This window comes from Aphidius gifuensis, linkage group LG5, assembly GCF_014905175.1.
Source record: "Aphidius gifuensis isolate YNYX2018 linkage group LG5, ASM1490517v1, whole genome shotgun sequence".
Taxonomy (NCBI): domain Eukaryota; kingdom Metazoa; phylum Arthropoda; class Insecta; order Hymenoptera; family Braconidae; genus Aphidius; species Aphidius gifuensis.
The window spans coordinates 7,360,872-7,380,694 of record NC_057792.1 but is presented as its reverse complement, the minus strand read 5'-3'; the positions used below and the strand labels follow the sequence as shown (position 1 = coordinate 7,380,694).

At 28.8% G+C, this 19,823-nt stretch overlaps 1 long non-coding RNA gene across 1 annotated transcript in view; it reads left to right on the top strand.

The window, feature by feature from the left end:
• The window catches only part of LOC122857433, a 66,298-nt gene that overhangs the window by 3,324 nt on the left and 43,151 nt on the right, over positions 1-19,823 (top strand). The window contains exon 2 of the long non-coding RNA XR_006374194.1: positions 1,598-1,739. This is a non-coding gene — a long non-coding RNA (uncharacterized LOC122857433). The remainder of the gene's footprint in view (positions 1-1,597; positions 1,740-19,823) is intronic.

Sequence of the window (19,823 nt, the reverse complement as noted above, 5' to 3'; positions counted from 1 at the left end):
TATTTTGTGGGCCTTCAGCACCCATCGGCCTTCTCTTTGACTTTCAATAGATTTATGGTATAAGGGATCTGACAAGACCCTTTGAACACACACATGTGTGTATACATACAACTCATGTTAGCCTTGGTTTATGATTTTTAGGGCCATTTTGGTGACCAATATATTCTCGGTTGAATAATTTATTTTCTATATCTTCTCTTATTTTATTATGGTTTTAATGAGAAATATAAGATGTAAGATAATTTATGATGGATAATTTTATTTTATTTGTATTTTAAAATATTTTGATGTTTATGAGAGGATTAATGTGATTGAAAATTGAATGTCTTTTTTTTTTTTTTTTTTGAATTTTCTTAATCGTGAGCTTATATAGTTTATTGAAATATTGATGTAATACCGAGAATTCGAATTCATAGAACTTTCAATTTAATGAATTTCTTAAGTGTCAATCGATTAAATTTCTAGTATATAAATTCTGTAACTTTTTTTGCAAAATTTTTGTGTTATTTTTTTTTTTTTAACAAGCGATTATTCAGTAGTTTGATTATCGTTGCATGTTTTTATTTGCGGTTTTTTCTGCAAATTGAAGATGTTGTCGTTGAGTGACTATGTTTACCGAAAGTGTACATCCGGTTTATTGTTCAAAACTCGTAGCGCGTGGAAACAAACTTCCATCATACGCGGGCACGGCGAATATGTCAGGGCGTGGCGTTCCACAATTTAAAAAGAAAGGCCTTCAAATAGAAAAAATAAACAAAAAAAACTTGTTGTTAAAAGTATTTTAGTAATCCTTAAATTACAATATTCAAAGAATTTTTAAAAAGCATTTGTCTGTTTTAAAACCAGGGTCAGTTATCAATTTGTAACACTTCCTATAAAAGAAACCGACAAAACTTACTTGTCCACAAGATCTTTGCTGAAAGACAAAAAAATTATGGTTAAAAAAATTACGAAGGACTATCATAAATTAAATTTCGTGATGAGCTACATATATAATCATACATTTAACAAAGATTTTAATGATTATTTCTAACCATAATCTTTTTTAAAATTCGAATTATTTTATTTTTACTCGAATGTTCTCAAGCGTTGCGCGCGCCACAGTTCTTCATACGAATTTAATATTTCTCACAAAAAATGAGCATCTCATATCTCCTAAACTAATCAACGTATTGAGTTAATTTTTTTTTTATACTATTCTAGACAATTTGTCATGCTCAAGTGTATAAATTAAAAAATATTAGCTTTTTTTATTACGAAAATATCAATAAAACAAAGTTACGATTTTTGAATTTTTTATCATTCGAATATTTATATTTATATCGTTGAAATTTTGTTTTTAAAATTTTGACAATAATTTTAAATAATGATATCTTCATAGAGTCAAATATACTGTTATTATTTTATCATTTGTTTTTGTATTTTTTGAGAGATAATATGAAATATCGAATACAAATTGTCTCTGGCTAAAATACTCTGATTTTTTCATCTCGGGAAATTACAATTGTACAATACGTGTTCGATGTTTATTATTTAAAAAATAGTATTTTATTATTATGCCATATATAACTTGTTTTTTTTACAATTTTCTGGGTAGACGGATTTATTATGTGGACTGTAGCAAAGACACACACGCACAAAAATTTGAACTCACAGTGATGGTGAGATGTGAACGAGTAATTCAAGGCACTGCGAGAACGTGAGTAAGGCTATACATTCTACCTTTAATAATACGACAGGTAAGTATTTGACGAAGCTATAACAAGTTTCAAACACACTCGTATAAATTTTGTGATTTTTTTTATAATTCTTTATGTATTGCACGCGATCAAATGACAAATAAAACATAAAATAAAAAAAAAAACCTACTCATATTTGAGATATAAATTATTTCTAAATAAATATAAAAGTAATAGTAATATTTTTTATGTAAAGTTTATAGACCTTGTGAGGTATATAAATAAGCGTATAACTTAAGATTCTGACGATTGAAAGGTGGCAATATTTTAATGCAAATTCTAATCAGTGAGCATGGCGATAAGTTATCAGTGATAACCAAGTTTGTATATACGAAATAAGATCTATAGCTGTCCAATAAGTTAATTTTTTATATTCATTCATTTAATCATCTATAAACTTTTGATAAAGAAAACAGATGAGTTTCCAATTACATGTTTATTTCATGCTTATTATAAATTATGAAATATATAAATACCAAAATTTATTTTATCTTGTATAATATTATTTTTGTTTCCAATTAATTGTTTAAATTGACATAATTAATATATTGTAAAAAGAAAAATATAAAATTTACGGTAGGCAGCAGATATTAAAAATTATGAACATTTAATTTTTGTGTGTTAATTTAATAACTATATGCAACGACAAGTTCAATTGGCTTAAGCCATATATAAATATTTTTTTTTTTATATATAGTTTAAATATTATTAAACAGCATATGTTTATAATATTTGATATATAGAAGAGATGACATTGAACAATTCAGACAGTAGCATTAAATAAATAAATGAAAAAAAAAAACAAAAACAATGAAAATTCCTTTTGATAAATCATCACGCCTTCGGTTACACTATGTGTCTGAGCAAAGTCCAAACGTTTGTGCGGCACATCGAGTTTCACATGTATATAGAGTCGATATATACCCAACGGCAGATTCAAGATATTTTTCCTATCCTCTGATCTCGAGGCACGACCGCGCGTGGGTATTAGCATGCAGTCAATGTATTTATGCAGCGCATCGTGTATGTATATATATATGCATATGTGCTGCAAGAGGAGGCCGTTTTTCAAGCAAGTTACACAAAGTACAAAGACCAAAGTGTACATATATATATATATAAATATATATAGCTCCTATAAGTTAATTTCTCAACGTGATTCGCTAGTTTAAATAACAAAAAAACCAAAAAAATTTATCCTGTAGCTGAATTTTTGGTTGGAATATTGAAGTCTTATGTCAGTTATGTGTATATGCTTTGGTTTCTTAATACTATGAATATAAATAGCATAAAAAATAAAAAATATATTCTATATTTACGTTTGCCAAAGATCTAAGAACTTGTTTTTTGTGTCTTTATTTTGAAGACGCAGCTTTTATTGGCTCGTAAAATTATGATTAGATTTAAGAGCCCCTATTTTATTTAATTAAGTGTCATTTTACTGAATGATTGGTTATTTAAATAGCTCGAAAAAATAAACAAACTCAACTTGTATTTAACTCTCATATTAATATATACAGTCCCATTTTGAATTTTTCGATTTTTTTTTTTTTTTTTTTTCTCTCCGAATACTTACTACAACTTTTAATTGAATTATTTATTTATTTTTTAATTAAAGGCATATTTTTTCAAGAAAAATCTATTGTCAGATTAAAATGGGACAGTCTGTATATAAAAGATTAAAAAAGTGTAAATGTAAAACTTTTCGTGTCGAAGTTGCTCAGCTTTGAGATGTGATAGTTTGAGAGTAAACTTCGAGATGTAATTATTTTAACAATTTTTAGTTATGTTAAATTGATAATTGAACTGGACTGCAGATTGTTAAATTATCACAAAAATTAAATGTAAACTGTTTTTAACATCGGATTTATGCTAAAATTCTTTGAGTTGAAAATATAGGAGTTATGAGTTTTACAATATATATCGAATAATATTATTTTTGACAGAGAGTCGTATATAATATCTTAAATAGAGTCGTTTATTTTTTGAACTTAAAAACAATTTTAGAGATGAGAACTCATAAGATTTTTGCTTTGAGAACTTCCGTCTACTTTAATTTTATTATTCTTGCATGTATATATCAAGATAAAATTTTGAGTCTTTTTGACCCTTTATGAGTCTTTATTTATCGATTTAGAGTATTTCACAGCCTTTCAGAGTGTTTCAGAGCCTTTATGAGTCTTTTTTTTAAATACTAGTCATATTGAATCGTGGACGCAGGACGCGACTATTTCAGAGCCTTTTTTTTTGGGACTCACTTTTAGTTTCAACACTTAGAATTTTTTCGGCTTCAACGATCGAGGACTTAGATTATTTTCGAGTTTAGGAACTTAGAATAATTTCCAATTTGTCTGCAAACTTAGGTGTTTTCTACCTAATTAATAAACCAATTAATTACTACGGAAGTTTAATAAATAAATTTATTATTTAAATAAAAAATCATATATAACGAAAATTAAAATTTTCAATACTCCGGTGGGTTATGTGCAATTATTAGTTAGTGTAATTTTTTTTTTTTCAAATAAAATGTCTAGGGCTTCATGCGGTACCGAGACTAGTCTCGGTCTCGCATGCGTCGTCTCGCGAGACGCGAGACCGAGACCGAGACCGAGACCGCCTTGAATCAATAAAACGATACCGAGACCGAGACCGAGAGTATCGTCTGAAAGTCTCGCTAGTCTCGCGAGACTCTGAAAATTTTAAATAATATTTTTTTTTTTTTTTTTTTTTTCCTCTTACCGTATCGAATCATATTGAAAAAAAAGAACTGTTATATTCCTGCACAGTAAGACACTGCACAGTAGGGCACTGACGCCAGAGTCACAAGATATTTACAAGCCTTATGTATCAATGAAAATTGTAAAGACTTAAGTTACGCCAATTATATTTTCCTCAACTGATATTTTTTGTATTTGATGTTTCAAAAGCAATGATTTACTTCTTGGAAAAAAAATATATATCGATGAAGTAAAAGAAAAAAAAAAAGAAAATATACTATTTGTTATGGCATTTTAAAGACTTTTCTCAGACTAATTTAACGGTTTTATTTTAAATTTTCTTTGAACATTCGTTTGTCTTTCATTTTATTTTTCGGTATGTCTACTGTATTTGTTTTAATAGATGAGCTTCGTTCATCCAGTTGTTCAGTTCCTCTGTGGTCACGTTGAAGAAAACATTTTTTTTATGAATTTAATAAATGAAAATAAAAACAAACGTCGTATATAATGTCGCTACGTCATATGATTAATCAATTTTATTAATATTAAAATTAATAATCAATTTATTAATTAATATATTTAGCATTATTGCATTTTTATATTTTAAATTGTGTTACAATATTAATTGTTTTTATTTTACACGAATTTGATATACATGGTATGAGTCAATCACTTTTTTTACTTTACTTGGACGAATAAATATTAGTATAAAAGCGAGACCCGGCGAGACTTGCGAGACGAGACCGAGACCGAGACCGAGACCTAAAATCTTAAAATTGCGAGACCGAGACCGAGACCGAGACCTGGTGCGAACGAGCGAGACCGATACCGAGACTCGTCGAATCTCGTCTCGTCTCGTACCGCATGAAGCCCTAAAAATGTCATATTGTTTAGTCACAACACTACGAAATTTTATCATAAACATATGTTCATCTGTGCGAGTGAGCAGGGCTGCCAACACTGCGCGTCGAATCTCCACAAAACATGATTTTGTTGGGTTCCAATGTAAATTAGGGCTTCATGCGGTACGAGACGAGACGAGATTCGACGAGTCATCTCGTTCACTGTCTCTCATCTCGGTCTCGGTCTCCTCTCCTCTGGTCTCGCTTTTATACTCTTCGTCCAAGTAAAATAAAAAAGTGATTGAATAATACCATGTATATCAAATTCGTGTAAAATAAAAACAATTAATATTGTATTACCTACTTTAAAATTATAAAATATAAAATAATGCAATAAATATTGAATTATATTAATTAATAAATTGATTATTAATTTTAATATTAATAAAATTGATTAATCATACAAAATTATGACGAGAATTATTTTTATATACGACGTTTGTTTTTTATTTTCATTTATTAAATTCATAAAAAAAAATTTGATGTTTTCTTCAACGTGACCACAGAGGAACTGAACAACTTCAAGGATGAAGCATCAGAACGTCCTAAGTGTGTTAACAAATACAGTAGACATAATCTTTCTGTTTCTAGAAAAAAAATAAAAATGAAAGACAAACGAATGTTTAAAGTGAATCTTGAAAATTTAAAAATCGTTAAATTAGTCTGAGAAAAGTCTTTAGAAATGCCATAAACAAATAGTATATTTTCTTTTTTTTTTTTCTTTTACTTCATCGATATGTATTTTTTTTCCAAGAAGTAAATCATTGCTTTTGAAACATCAAATACAAAAAATATCAGTTGAGGAAAATATAATTGGCGTAACTTAAGTCTTTACAATTTTCATTGATACATAAGGCTTGTAAATATCTTGTGACTCTGGCGTCAGTGCCCTACTGTGCAGTGTCTTATTGTGCAGGAATATAACAGTTCTTTTTTTTCAATATGATTCGGAAGGAAAAAAAAAAAAAATATTATTTAAAATTTTCAGAGTCTCGCGAGACTAGCGAGACTTTCAGACGATACTCTCGGTCTCGGTCTCGCGTCTCGCGAGACAACGCATGCGAGACCGAGACTAGTCTCGGTACCGCATGAAGCCCTAATGTAAATCGGGAAAAAAACAGCCACATCAAATTTTTCTATTAAAATTCTAATAACTCCATGAGTTTTAAAGATATCATTTTCAAAATAGCGGTGATTTAAAGATCAAAATAAAAGGAAACTTTTAATTAGTCGGTGCGAATCGATCACGCTCACAGATAAAAAGTTATTTAATATTTAAAAAAAAAAAGAAAAAAAGGTTTTTAACATTTTTGGCTCTGGCAACTTTAATAATTATTTGAGAAAAAATCGAAAATATACAAATTAAAGAGATTGAAAATACGCTTCTTTTGGTTCTAATACGAAAGGTCTCTGACAATTACTTAAGAAATGAGAGCGTTTTTTAATTTTCGGTAGACAAATCCAATACGAAGCGTCCCACCTATACGTAATACATAAGTTTTTTTTTGTATTACTATATATTTCTTTTATTTTAAAATGTATCCAGTCTGTTATTACTTTAACTTTAACAAATCAATACAAAGAAACTATTTCGTATTTTATTAATTATATATATTAATTAATAAATATCCATATGATTATTGAGTGTAATACAATATTGCAAAATAATTTTTTTTTGATGTTAATAATTTCATTTGTGTCTCTCGTGACTGAACGTAAAATATTAAAGTAAAAAAATTAATCTTTGCAACGATGGTCCTGTGGTCGAACGGCCGGCTAAAGCCTTTATTTATATATTTAGACATTGTGTTCATCCTTTCGAATCCTGGTAGAGTTACGCGCGCGTTTTAATATAAAATAAAAAAATAAAATTTCCTTAATATTTCAGAGCCTTTTTTTTAAAGACTCAACCACTGTGGGTCAGAGTATTTATGAGTGAAACAATGTAAATATTGATTGTTTGACTACAATTACAGCTAAGTAAAAAATATAGCTAAGGGAAAAATTATGTTGGTAAAATTATGTAGATATTGTTTTTGGCTATAATTGAAGCTAAGTAAAATATCTAGCTAAGTCCAAAATCTAGCTAAAGGAAAGATGTAGCTAATGAAAAAATTAAGCTGGTAAAATTATGCAGATATTGAGTATTTGGCTATAATTGAAACTAAGTAAAAAATCCAGCTAAGGGAAAAATTAAGCTAGTAAAATTATGTAGATATTGATTGTTTGGCTATAATTAAAGCTAAGTAGAAAATTTAGCTAAGTAAAATAATGCAGATATTGGTGTGTGGCTACAATTACAGCTAAGTACAAAATCTAGCTGAGTAAAATAATGTAGATATTAATCGTTTGGCTACAGTTACAGCTAAGTAGAAAATCTATAGCTAAGTAAAAAATTTTGCTGGTAAAATAATGTAGATATTGATTGTGTGGCTCCAATTACAGCTGAGTAAAATAATGTAGATATCTAAGTTTTTTTGTTTTTAAGGGACTTAAGTTTTTTTGTAAAATTTAATTTTTTTTTCTGAGTCCATTATTTTGAACTTGGCAAAACTAGACGAATCTAGTCAAAAAATAAAAATGACTACGGATGGTTATGGAAACCAGAATGGATGATAAGTCACGTCCCTCACCGTGGGAGTGCCACGGGACTGAATTTGGATATTGCCCCCGCTAGTGGCACATAGAAAGGGTCAAATAAAGACTCATCTTTATTTTAAAGACTCATAAAGGCTCCAAAAATTTTATCCCGGGGCATGCATGCAGATAAAAGTTAATTATACTCTGTTTTGTCGATAGTAAGAAACTAAAAATCATTTCTAATATGTTTTGAAATTTATACATATGTATACAAGATGTATAAATATAAAGAGTATTTTTTACAGTGTAGCTATAGTTCTATAGATACAAGAGGACAATTGAGACGATCGATATAGGCTCGAGACACGACAAGAGATATACCTCTCTCTTTCATCATCTTGTCTTGCGGCATCTGTATAGTCGATTTGACTTCAGCAAGCCAGAAAGTGAGCTTAATTTCCACCTGAGTATATTTTTTTATCTTTTGTATATTTTCTTGTTTTGGTATATTCAATGAAGATTTTGTCTTTTGTTTTGGACTGTTGTGAAAACTATTCTTCGTCATCTTTAGTTATATTATATAAGCATTATATATTTTTTTTTTTTATATCTGCAGTATAGAGTGATTTTCTATCGCACGTTGATATTCAAATTGATTTAAATATCAGTAAAGTATTCTAACAAATAACTTTTTTTTCAAATCCATTTCTCGCACTTTCTTTTGTTTTTTAGAGGATTTATTTGAATTATATACACTGTTATTTTGTTAACAGATTCGATAATGAGTCTCTTAACGTTGCCTGGAATTTTTCTATATTTTTCTATTCTTGTGTGATGAATTGAGAAAAAATGAAGTCTTTATAAAAACGATCATCACATATTTATACAGTTTAGTATAGTTCATTTAGTTTCAGTGTTTTCCTGAGCATACTACAGTTCATTTGAATATGTGATATCGAAACTCTCTTGTTGTCTGATTTTCGGAGTTATTTTGAAGTATTTTTTCGAATTACCGTCTAGGGCATAACTATGTATGTGTTTTCCTAAAAAGTTTGTTTATACACCAAAAAGTCTAGTTTATATACATGAATGTATATGTGCATGAATGTGTATGTGTTGGAGAGTATCGACTGATTTCATTCCAATCGTATAGCACCCTACTTTTTATTTCCGCCAATCCGAAAGGTCGTGAGCTTTTTCACCCTCATGTTATTCTTTAAATTGAATCAAGATATTTAAACTATCACTTCGTATTATGTTTGAATACTTTTTTGTGATGATTTTAATTTTATTACTTTTGTATATATTTTTTTTCTAGATGTTTGTTACATTATGCTACATTGTTAAAAAAAAATATATATATATATATAAACTCTAACATATATAATATATTCAACATTAAAAACGGTCTACACTTTTTGTGTCTATTCGTTAACGAATAACCTGCATATTTATTGAATCAACACAAAAATAATATTGTGTGTGAAAAAAAATATTTATAAAAATATATCAGAAAGACATTATTTTCATTTTTCATTTTTTAATTCATAATTAATTTTTTAAAAATGTAAATTTAAATTAACATTTTATAGGTATCCAAAAAATGAATTTTGAAATTTAAATTCTGTAAAAGTCCGTGAAGCTTGAAGAGAGTATAACAACTTGAGCACAAAAATTTTTAACTGTATACATATTGAAAAGTTCTCATTTGTAATTAACATTTAAAGACAGGTTATATATTGTTTACATATAACGAAAATAAGTTACTCTGATTCCTCAATGTTTCATTGTATACATAAAACATGCATGAATATTATATTCCACGAATGACGCATCAGTGCGTTTACAAGTATCATGCACAATGTAAGCTTGTTTGTGAAATAAAACACTGATGTCAAATGTCCAAGCTTTGATTAATCCTATACATATATATATGAAAACTATCCGATGATCGTTGTAAAAAACTGTTGCAGCATAAATGAAGAAAAGAGGCTTAATTTTTACGATTTCAGAGTATTTTTTAAAATGTATTGGAAGCGAAACCCTATGCGAAGCCCCGCGCACATGTGTTTCGCAGCCATGGGCTCTGCTCGAGGGGCTATTCATCGTGGTTTTGGGTGACACGATGGTGGAAAAATATTTTACCTCATAATGAAGTCGCAATGACTTCATTTAACATGACGTCAATTTCAGAAACAAATGTGGTCATTTTTATAAATTTTTTGTGACGTCATTATATGATGTAATATATTTTTACATGCATGTCAATTGGCAGCCCCCACGAAAAAATATATATCCTGGATATCCCGGGATAAAAATTTTAAGTAAGAGAAACCCGGGATAAAATTTTTAGAGCCTTTATGAGTCTTTAAAATAAAGATGAGCCTTTATTTGACTCTTTCTATGTGCCACTAGCGGGACTCATAAATACTCTGACCCACAGTGGTTGAGTCTTTAAAAAAAAGGCTCTGAAATACTCTGCATGCGAAAAAAAAAATATGAGCCTTTTTTTTAAATACTCATAAAGGGTCTGACTTCGCATCTTTTAGAGTATTTAAAATAAAGGCTCTGAAATACTAAGGAACATTTGTTTTTTTATTTTATATTAAATGGGTGAATGAAAAACGTGCGCGTAACTACCAGGATTTGAAAAGATGAACACAATGTCTAAATGTATAAATAAACGCTTTAGCCCGCTCGACCACTGGACCATCGATGCAAAGAATAATTTTTCTACTTTAATATTTTACGTTCAATCACGAGAGACACAAACGAAATTATTAACATCAAAAAAAAATTATTTTGCAATATTATATTACACTCAATAATCATATGCATATTTATTAATTAATGTATATATTAATTAATATTTATAATTAATAAAATACGAAATAGTTTTTTTGTATTTATTTGTTAATGTTGAAGTCATAACAGACTGGATACATTTTGAAATAAAAGAAATATAGTTATGGACATTGGGAAATTTGATGAGACTTAAAAAATTTTGGTCGAGGTTTGACCAGGTTGTCCTATTATTATTTGAAATGTGGTAAAGATACTTGATTCTATCCTAAATATGGAAAATTAAACAAAAAAAAAATTACGTATTTAAATAATAAATTTATTTATTAAACTTCCGTAGTAATTAATTGGTTTATTAATTAGCTAGAAAACATCTAAGTTTGCAGACAAATTGGAAATTATTCTAAGTTCCTAAACTCGAAAATAATCTAAGTCCTCGTTGAAGCCGAAAAAATTCTAAGTGTTGAAACTAAAAGTGAGTCCCAAAAAAAAAGGCTCTGAAATACTCGCGTCCACGATTCAATATATGACAAGTATTTAAAAAAAAGACTCATAAAGGCTCTGAAAGACTCTGAAAGGCTGTGAAATACTCTAAATCGATAAATAAAGACTCATAAAGAGTCATAAAGGCTCAAAAATTTTATCCCGGGAAAGTCTTCTCCGGTAGACATTTACCGGTAAAATTGACTTAATATTGAGATAACGTGTTTAACCTAAAATTTTTTTCTTATGCTTATACATGTTATCTCGATAAGAAGTCGGGTCCGACGTCGATTTGACAGAGCATTTCTACCAAGGTTGAGGCCTAAAAAAGTATAGAAAAAGTATTGAGGGAGAATATTGAGACGTATTAACGTCCGTTGCTAGCCAGCTCCGTTGTCGCAACTGAACTAGTGTAGAAGAACCTACACTCAGAGAAGGATATGTTAACAGTTAACATACCAGTATGTTTACATTAAACATACAAAAGTTTAATGTTAAGATATATATATTAACAATAAACATATATCTATAGATATATCTATAGATATCTTAACTGTTAACATACGTATGTTTATATAGTTAACATACGTATCTTTACGCGGCCAAATATTTTGATGCGCCAGTCTACTTCTTGTAATCTTTTTTTTTTGACATTATATATTGTGATACTATTCTAATTGTAATATAATATAATATGTACTCGTGTTGTCATAAATTTATTTAAATTTAGTTTTTTTGTAAATTCATTCTTAATTTTACATTAAATTTTCATATTTACATACGTAAATGTCTTCAACTATCAGCCTAACCTTCAAATTGTGTCAATTACAGATATCTTAATAGTTAACATACGCATATTAACTATTAAGATACGTATGTTTAATGTTAATATATATATCTTTGATGTAAACTTATCAGCCACCACCCATTTAAACATGGCATATGTTAACATTAAACAGGATATGTTAACTGTTAACATATCCTTCTCTGAGTGTAAGGTACGTTGCGACAACTTACGAGGTCCGCTGCAGCAGCGGACCTCGAGTCCTTCTTGTCAGTTCAGCCTGATTCACGGTTTATGGTATCGCTGAATTGACTGACCCGGCATATACATTGTTTTTTTATTATTTTTCATTATTCAAATATACGTTTTTTATATATTATTTTGCATTATTTAAATATCCCCTCTTGTAAATAATAATAATAATAATGTTCTAAATAATGTTGTATACTTATGTTATATCGTATAATTTAAATAACTATTCAAAAATTTGTTGTTAAAATTCTAAACTGTATTCTTTTAATTTATTTGATAAAAACTTATCTATCAATCAACAGTCTTTATTTAAATCGATAAATGATAAAAAACGTGTGACAAACATACAAGATATTAATTTTTATTATTATTTATTTATCATCATGTGACTCTAGTACGTGCGAACGCAGATTTTTAGGTCTGCTGGAATAGCGGACCTATAGTCGGTTGCAGCAAAGAAATATTCCGTTGCGCTAGGGGACCACTGGGCACTGATGCCGGTACTTTAGTCCGCTGTGCCACCGGCACCGTTTTTTCAGTGTTGAGTCGGAGTTCAAAAAGTTATTCGTTGTTAACTTGTTCAATTTATCTCTAATTCGTCTTTTATTTTTCTTCAATTCTTCTCCAATTTGTCTCTGAAAAATCTGTATCTGTCTCACAAACGAGATTTAGAAGAGATCTCTGAGATCTCAAAAAAACTTAATCTTTTTACCCGGTAATTATGTTCAATTAGTTTAAGTGGGCATCATGTAGAAGTGAGACTATTCTCGTTTTGGGAGGCTATTCTCGAATGAATGTGAGTTGACTCACTCACACGGATCGAGGTCCGTGAACGGATCTACTTTAGTGACGAGCTGAGATCCGTTCACGGAAGACAGTTCGTATGAGAGTAGCCAGTTCGTCCACGAATATCCGTCTCTCATACAATTTGAGTTGAGCGTGAGACAATTACTTGTATTTTTTATGTTGGTTTTTATTGTTTATTGAATTGTTTTTTAAATGATGATAGAATAAAATAAATAAAAATACAACAATTGAAATAAACAAGCAACAATAAACCAACATAAAAAATACAAGCAATCGTCTCGCGCTCAATTCAAATTGTATGAGAGACGGATATTTATATATTCGTGGACGGACTGGCTACTCTCATATATACGAACTGTCCTCCGTGAACGGATCTCAGTTCATCGCTCAAGTAGATCCGTTCACGGACCTCGATCCGTGTGAGAGAGTCGACTCACATTCATTCGAGAATTGGGCCGAGGAATTTTGCGGGACCAAGAACAGGACAGAGACCAACTTATAGGAGAGCTATTAACTGATACCAAAACTGTAAATACCTTTTTGAAGGCTTGTAAGTTACGTAAAACCATTGAAAAATTGTAGATTAATTTTATTTTTCATTATGTATCAACTGTGGTGACCAGATAACACTCGACTTACTCGAATGTATTAAATGCCACAAAAACAATGGCCCCGGGGTGTAGCAGTATTAAATGCCACGAAAAAATTAAAAGAGTCTTGTATCTTTCTATGCGATGACTTTGTTCATTCAATTCTATTTGAGACTGCCTATCTTAATAATTTGATATAAATATAGTATTTTTTTTTTCTTGTAAAAAAAAGAGAGAAGAAAAAAAAAAGAATATTGTGAATTATTTGTTTATTTTTTTTATTTTTCGTATTTTTAAACTTCAGTTTATCTGCAGTTTTCAACTATGAGTTGTTTTCTTTTGTATTATATTTTAAAATTTTTCTCGGTATAGAGCAGGATTATGTCCATTGATGATTAAGGTAAATTCCAAGTGGCATACTCGTATAAATATAGTTAAGGCTTGAGGGGGCCCTACATCGCTGTGTTTTATTTGAGGCCTTTCCCCAAAAATTTTGTTACGCTACTGCCATAAAAGTTGAGTCCCGTGTTTGTAAAAACATATAACACTGTTCAAGTAAGAAAGTATACTACGCTACTGCAATGTATGCTTGTGTATGTTCACGTCTGTGTGCATCGCTTCTCCATCGCGGGAACGAAAAACTTTTATAATACAAAATTAATTATCATTTGAAATCCGCAGTAGAAAAAATTCAAATGTTATATGCGTATTCATCTTTTCAGGTCCTTCAATTTAATAGTAATCGAAAGGTTTTTTAGTCGGAAACGAACTTGCTAAAAATAAAAGTGTGAAGTGTAGCCCTATATCCACGTGTGAAAAATTTAAGTACGGAAAACGTCTTGATGCCTGAAGAAGTACGGAAAAAGTATTGAGGGTATGGATAAAAGCCTGAAAAAGTAATATTTTGATTGAAGCTCTTAATTTCGGTTTCGTAAAAGTATTTGAATTTAAGACTTTTGTCTGGATACGTTGTGAACATTGAGTCTTATAGTTTTCCAGATTTTTTCAAGATTTTTAAAAAGTCCTGAAAAAGTTTAGTGATTTTGGCAACCATCAGGATTGGTCGTATTGCAAAAATTCGAGTATTATTTTTCAAAACTTTTTCTGTACCTAGAATTTTATCCTGGGATACATGTAGCATGGCCGAGCAATGGCCCAAGTCTGGTGAAATGTTGCCAAGTCTCGGTCGATGCTTTTTTATTTTTGCCTGAGTCGAGGTTACGTCGTAAAAACGTTCGAATTGACGTAGAATTAAATGCTCAATCAATGCCGTTAAGTCGATATTCATATAGTATTTCTACCAGGGAGACTCAAAGACAATCACTTTTTAAAAAGTCTGCCAAGTCGACGTGAAGCTATAGCGGAGCATTAATTAAAAATTTGCTTAAAAAAAAAACTAAACTCGAAAATTATAATATGTGCTATTTATTACTGGGGTATATAAGTTTTTCACTCTTCTGTTGAAGGACTTCTGGCATTTTTATAAATCTATGATCTCGTTTATATGCTCAAATCAATGTAAATAAGTGTATCAGTAATAATGTAGCATACTTAATTTCGCCACCATATAACTTTAGATATAACCTGCCAGAGTAAACTTTAACGCTCTTCTTATTTAAGAGCTGTCTCTTTATTTTTCTGTATTTTTCAAAAGAACAATATATATAAGGTTGAAACAACACCTTGACTTGAAACGAAACCTTCCATATAAGCACGTATATATATATAATGTATATCTTGTAAATTTGCATGCAAGGTCGAAGCAGTTTATAACGAGTACAAAAAAATTCTCTCGAAATATTAACCTGCAAAAATAGCTGAATCACTTGTATGTTTATTCATATAATAATTCTGATAGTTTATCGAGGTCGAGTGGTTGAATATTTACAACTTTCGTAAATGTATATCCACGGATCCGTGAGTTGGCTTCGACCTGAGATGAAAAAATCGAGGTGTTTTGATGAAAGACAATTGTGTTTGCAGTTTGATACTTCAAATTGTGTTTCTGTTTGAGAATATAAACATTAAAATAGACATCAAGTTTTTGAGATTTATTTTCCTAATTAAGATCATTTTGATCAGTAATCATCATTTATAATTTATGTGAATTTTGATATTTTTTTATTTAATTGATAACGTTGTTATTCGTCTTTTAAAACTTTATATTTTTGTCGAACGAACATGTACTAATTCAAATAAGACAGCGCGATTGTACATTCCACATTGGAAAAATATTACAAAAACCATATTAATAATAAATGTATAATTCAAATTTTTGAATATATCAAATTTCAACATGTTAAACATTATTTTATGACAAAATTTTTTGAAATTCTATGGTCCAAAAAAAGGGCGTGGTCTTAGTAACAAGTGCATTATCAAATTTCCGTTTTTAACAATAAATAACATAAATTTTTTTTGATATATAAGATTCTCAATAAAGATCATGTAAAATTTCATAAATGAATTAATTGTATCTCAATTAGTTTTTTTATAAATTAACTTTTAAGTTTAATAAAAATTGAAAAAATTCACAGAGAAAAATCGATGATAAAAAAAATTACAACGGTAGAAATTTTTTGAAAATTTTACATCTAGACTGCGAAATTGTAAGGATTTATATAACCGAAAAAAATCAAAAATCCATCAATAACTTTTTGATATATTAATTGATGAATTTTTGTCTGCGCAAGTTATAACAAATTTATGCTACTAAACTGCGCAGCTCGACCGCCTATCGCATGATTTTCGTAGTGGAACTTTCCGTTGCCTGTTTCGTATATAAAACACGTCAGCAAAACAATCAATACGGTCACGTTGAAACTTCAATTTTCATGAATTTTACATAATCATTAATTATCTACCTCACAATAGTCTTGTATTTTATTCAGTTATTAACCTATTATTTCAGTTTATATCCAAGCTCTTTATGTCTTCCAAACAACATTAGTTTAGACAATTGTCGTTAAATTTTTACCAAAAACCACCAATACAATTATATACGTTCAAAAATATACCTATATAATTTAAAATATATCGTTTAGAAAAACAATATTCCCTCTCTTGTTTTTTTGATGAATCTATTGTTATTTTTATGTTGCTATGCATGATAGTATATATTAATATAGCTGATTCACAACTATCATTTGTACAGTCAAATTCTTTCGAGCTCTTGACACAAAACTGTCTCATTAACAAAAATTATTATACTGTATTTTTGCTTTAATATTATAATCAAATCATGTATTTTTCTTCGCAACAAATTGATGAATTTATCACGTATTTATCATTATATTGGTGGTACCAACACTCATGATAAAAAGATGAAGTTTCAGAATGTAAAATAATCATTATCTTTACTGGGTTCATTACAGTATGAAGCTCAATTAGTTTAACATAATAATATAGAGTAATTAAATCAATTTGATTCTTTCATTAAAGAATATTCATTACATTTTGAACAACACAAAAGGGTGTTTATTTTTCAAATATCATTTAAATTGTGGACTAAAATCCATTACTTGATTAAAAATGATACATATAGATAGTTGCACTAAAAGGATTAGAGAGTTTAAATAAATTCATCAATAAATGGCAGTATTTTTTTTAATTATAAAAATATATTTATTATACATTTTGGAGGCAAAATATGTTATAAGTTTGAATAAAAATATGACTGAGTATATTAAATTTCAATGCTCAGTAATGCTCGATAGATTAATTTATGACTGAGAACACCTCATAATGCTTCAAAATGACTGAAAAGTTTTATCCTGGGTATATATACAAATAAAATATATAATGTGTTGTAATCAAATTAAAGAATACAACTCATAAAAAAAAAAGAAATTCTACAAAAATTCTCCAACGAAGAAGGGACAACATTAATTAATTCTGACCAATCAAAAATATCTGTGGAAATATTTATATATACTTTAACATCCTATTCATACATATTTTGAGTCTTAATTTAATAATTTGTATATATAATTGTAGTATACATATATATGTAAATATTATAACTAGACCAAAAATAACTTCTTTTGGCTTATAATTCTCGGATAAAGTTGCATATGTGAATCCAACTTGTCCGAGTTCTATTCAATATGAGTGTATGTATAATCATTAAAACATGTTCTCCATCCAATACTGACTAACTCGTTACCAGAGCTTCAATATTTATCTACATATATATAGACCTTATACCCACTGTTTGTATAATAGTGTTGGGTAAAAAAAAAAAAAAGTAAGTAAATAAAAGAAAAAAATAAAAAATGAATTCAAGAGTAAGAGAGAACAAAAAAATAAGGTCAGAAGAACCACACTAAGAAAACTTGCAATACCCCTCTCTTGTTTTCTCCTCTTTTGGCGTCGACGATAATTCTCGTTGTCATGGTTACACCCCCCTGAGGCATCCCCCCTTGCGCGTGCCACCCCCGCAACAACCCCAGCTTCAACCATGGACGTTATCGATCCAACGTAGCTCGACATATACCAACACGTAATATTCTATATACTCTCTATCTCACTGGCACTGACAACAAATTCATCCGACGTCCTCAAAACCCCCCTTGATATATATATAAAGCTTTTTTCTCCTTGCAACCACCCGAAATTCCCCCCCGCCTTTTAATATTCATCCACATTCTCTGTTATGTATTTTAAAAATTTTATCAATATTTTTTAATGTATAAAAAATATTTCATTATATTAATTTTTTATCTCTTTTAATCATTTCAATCAAATATTTAAATCATCTCTAAAATATTGTGAGTTAATTTTATCGTTTTCAAATTTTATTTTATTATTTACTAAAGCTTGATAATATTAGTTAAATACATTTTATCGAAAAAATGTATTTTTATTTTAAATCAATTGTTGTACTTAGTATACTTTTTTTTTTTTTTTTGAAATTGCTGATTTTTTGTTAAATTTTATAACATTGCAAATGTTGGTATAGTATAGAAAAAGACGTTGATATCATTTTTGATAGTTAAAAAAATTATAAATAATATAGTTTTTATCAAATTGTTAGGATATAATTTATGTTGTTGAAAAATGTTTGTTTATAATCATTGAATACTAATATTGTTGATATTATATATTATATGAAGGGTATTTTATATATTAGTAGGAATACATGTATCACGTTTGACTGAGAATATACTCATGGCAAGTTTTATATATAAATGTTCTTGTATGTTGAAGTTGAGAGAAGATACCAGCCGGGTGAGGCCTTCAGCACTATAACGACGCGCGTCACGTTCTTTTCGTTTCTCTTTATTTTTTTGTATTTTTTCTTTCTCATACTCTCGGTCTATCCTTCAATTGACTCTGTGTTTCTCTTCTTCTTATTCAATAATATTTTTGTCTCTCTTATATCACGATACGGTACATATATATATATATACCTTTTTCTCGCTTTCACCCATCACTATGCGGCACTGTATGATCAGACTATGCGGCCACTCTGCCAACTCTAATATCCTGCTACCAAACACCACACAATTCTGCAGCTATTATTTTTCACAATCTCAAGTAATAATTATTATTGTTTTGTTATTTTTTAAATGTAAAATTTTACTGGGTTTTTTTCCTCTTGGTTCTTTGATATTATTTATTTATTATTATTATTTGAAATTTATAATTTGTATTATTGTTTGACATGATTATTTGAATTAGTTTGTTTTGATATACTTTATTTTTTTTTTAAATTGACATATTATCAAATTGGTTATAATTACTTGAACTTGTAAATTGGTAATGTAGAATTTGACATTTTTTGAATGTCAAAATAGATGTCCAATTTTTCAGATGTTAATTTAACCTTTGGCTCCAATGTTAAAATTTCAAACCTCAAAAATATGATTCAAATTATATAGTCAATTGAATCATAGATGTCAATTGATGAATTGAATATTTAAATAAAATATTGATTCAAGATTAGATAAAAAATGTTAACTCAGCATTTAATTGTTTCCACATGTCTGAACAATAAATTTTGAATCTTAATTTTCAATTAAAGTTTAAATACTTTTTATTTTATTAATCTTGTAGAAATAAATAAAAAATCTAAATTAATGATTTTTTCAATTCGTATTTGTATTTGGATATTTATTTTTTGATAAAATAAAATTACATTTTCTTTCTAATTTTTGGTTTAAGCG